This window comes from Nannospalax galili, unplaced genomic scaffold (genome assembly GCF_000622305.1).
Source record: "Nannospalax galili isolate Female #2095 unplaced genomic scaffold, S.galili_v1.0 scaffold115, whole genome shotgun sequence".
In the NCBI taxonomy this organism is placed as follows: Eukaryota; Metazoa; Chordata; class Mammalia; order Rodentia; family Spalacidae; genus Nannospalax; species Nannospalax galili.
In genome coordinates, this window is record NW_008340588.1 from 7,693,305 (window position 1) to 7,696,924 (window position 3,620).

Here is a 3,620-nt window from a genome sequence, read left to right on the forward strand (position 1 = left end):
GTCCCCTGGAACTTAGTCAACCTAGGAGGGCAAGGAGCAAAAACTCTCCTTTATGTCCCTCTGACCATATTAGTATAGGCCTCAAAGTATGTCTGTTAAACATCCAAGAAGGTTAGTTCCACCAGTCTGGTACTTTTAATTACTGTGTGCCATGTAGATAAATCTTGGGCAAAGACCAATTGTTCTCAGATAAACCTTACCTAAACATGTATTTCTTGATCTGGTATGTATAATTTGTCAGGAGGTGGTTGGACTAATATGGTTCCCTGTGGTTTTTAAAACTAGGAAGGCATTATTTATCTCTCACATTGTCTAACCCATCCATCATGGTTTCCCCAATTAAGGTGCCCCCATTTCCCCCCTTAATCCCTTAATAATACCCTTCTCCTATGGTCCTACCTCTCTTGAGCTCCTTCTTTCCCTTTATCCCCAGGTTCCTTGTATAACCTTCCCTCTCCTCTCCCTTAAACTAACCCAATTTTTATCCATATGTTCCTTATTAACACCTGTTTCCTACTGTTCTTCTCTTTCAGGTTCTTTTCCTTTACCTCCCAGGTTCCTTTTCATTATCCTAGTTCTTGTAGTTATGTTTGGATACATACTCACTTATCAGGGTTTGGTTTTAGGATCCACATATGAGAGAGAACATATGTAGATTTTTTTTCTGAGTCTGTGTTACTTCACTTAGGATAACAGTTTCTAGTTCCATCCATTTACTTGCAAATAATTTCATCATTCTTTACTGCTGAGTATAACCCCATCATATAAATGAACCACATTTTCATTATACACTTGTCAGTTGAGGGACACTTAGGTTGCTTCCATCTCTTAGCTATTATGAAAAGAGCAGCAACAAACATGGATGTACAGCTGTCTCTGCAATAGGATGAGTTCTTTGGGTATATGCCAAGGAGTAGTATAACTGGGTCAAATGGTAGGTTCATTTGTAGTTGTTTAGTTCTCCACACTGCTTTCCATAGGGGTTGAATCAGTTTGCCGGCCCACCAGCAGTGGATGAGTGTTCACCTTTCCCCACATCCTCACCAACATTTGGTATTAATTGTTCTCTTGATCTTAGCCAGCCTGACTGGGGTAAGATGAACTCTTAAAGTGGTTTAATTTGCATTTCCCTAATAATTAGTGATGTTGAATATCTTTTAAGATGCTTCATAGCCATCTTTACTTCTTCTTTTGAGAACTCTGTTCAGTTCCTTAGCCCATCTTTTAATTGGGTTACTTCTCGTCTTGATTCTCTGCTTTTTGAGTTTGTTATATATTCTGGATGTTCAACCTCTCTCAGATGTGTCACTGGTGAAGATTTTCTGCCATTCTGTGGGTTTTCTCTTCACTTCCGTGGTTGCTTCTATTGATGAACAGAAACTTTTTTGGTTTTTGTTTAATGGGGTCCCATTTGTTGAGTCTTGACCATATGTCCTGAGCAATTAATGTCAGATTAGAAAACCCTTTCCTACCCCTGTCTCTTATAGATCATGGCCAGTGTGTTCTTCTAACCGTTGCAAAGTTTCAGGCTTCACATTGAGGTCTTTGATCCATTCTGCATTGACTTTTGTGCAAGGTGAAAGAAAGGGGTCTAGCTTTATTCTTCAGCAGGTGACGATCCAATTTTGCAAGCACCATTTGTAGCATATGCTGTCTTTCCTCCAGTGAATGTTCTTGGCCCCTCTTTCTAATATCAGGTGGCCTATGACTATAGCTCTGTAATGCAGCTTAAAATCTGGTATAGTAATCCCCCCAGCATTGCTGTTAGTGGTCAGTGTTGCTTTGGCTATCCAAGGTCTTTTATGCTTCCATATGAATCTTAGGATGGTTTTTTTTCAATTCTGTGGAAAATATGGGGATTTTGATTGGCATTGTATTGAATCTATAAATGGCTTCTGGTAGGTTGGTCATTTTCACATGAGCATGGGAGGTCCTTCCATCTTCTGATGTCTTCCTCAATATCTTTATTTAAAGATTAAAATTTTCATTGTAGAGGTCTTTAATGTCTTTAGTCAGGGTTATTCAGAGATACTTTATTTTTTGCAGCTATTGTGATCTTTTTCTGATTGCTTGCTATTGGTATATAGATAGGCTACAGACTTTTGTAGGTTAATTTTGTAACCTTCCACTTTACTGAAAATTTAATAATTTCTAGGAATTTTCTGGTGGAATTTTTGGCATCTCTTAGATATAATATCATATCTGCAAAAAGGAATAATTTGATCTCTTCCAATTATTATTCCTTTAATTCCCTGCTCTTGTCTTATTGCTCTTGCACAAATTTCAAGCACTACTTTAAAGAGAAGTGGAGATAGTGGGCAGCCTTGTCTGGTTCCTAATTTCAATGGGAATGCTTCCAGTTTTTCTCCATTTAGAATGATGTTGGCTGTGGGTTTGTAATATATGGCTTTAATTATTTTGAGGTGTGTTCCCTCCAGTCCAATTCCCTCTAGGATTTTGAACATAAATGAATGTTGAATTTTATCAAAGGCCTTCTCTGCATCCATTGCAATGACCATGTAGTTCTTGTCTTTGAGCCCATTTATATGATTTATGACGTTTATTGACTTACGTGTATTGAACCATCCCTGCATCTCTGGGATAAAGCTGACTTGATCATGGTGGATGATTTTTTTTTTTTTTGATGTGTGTGTCTGTATGCAGTTGGCAAGTATCTTGTTGAGAAATTTTGCATCTATGTTCATCAAGGATATGGGTCTATAGTTTCTTTTTTGATTGTATCTTTACCTGCCTTTGGTATTAGAGTGATGCTGGCTTTATAGAAGGAATTTGGAAGTTTTCCCTCCATTTCTATTTTTTTGAATAAATTAAGTAGTATTGGATTTAGATCTTCTTTAAATGTCTGATAGAATTCTCCTGTAAATCCATCTGGTCCTGAGCTTTTTTTAGTTGGGAAGTTTTGTATTACTGTTTCAATTTGTTTTTGTGTTATGGGTCTATTTAAGTTGTTATTCTCTTCTTGTTTTAGTGTTGGTGGTTCCCATGCCTTTAGATATCCATCCATTTCTTTTAGGTTTTCAAATTTAGTAGCATATAGGTTTTTAAAGTATTCCCTTATAATGTTTTGTATCTTCCTGGTGTCTGTTGTGAGGTATTGTGATGTTTTCCCTTTCATCTCTGATTTTGTTGAATTGGAGGTGCTCTTTCTTTCTTTTGGTTAGCTGGGCTAGCGGTCTCTCAATCTTGCTTATCTTTTCAAAGAACCAGCTCTTGGATTCATTGAGTTTTGTATTGTTTCCTTTGTTTTGATTTCATTAATTTTTGCCCTGATTTTTGTTATTTCTTCTTGTCTCCGGGTTTGGGTTTCGTTTGCTGTTGTTTTTCAAGTGTGTTGAGTTGCAATGTTAAGTCATTTATTTGTGTTGTTTCTGATTTTTTGATGTAGGCACTTAGAGCTATAAACTTCCCTCTAAGAACGGCTTTCAGCGTGTCCCAGAGGTTTTGTTGTGTTGTATTGTCCTTTTCATTTAATTCCAGGAATACTTTTATTTCTTAATTTCTCTTTTGACCCAGCCATCATTCAGGAGTGTGTTGTTTAATCTCCATGTGTTCATGTGGTGATTAGGGCTTCTTCCAGTGTTGATTGTAAGCTTTATTGC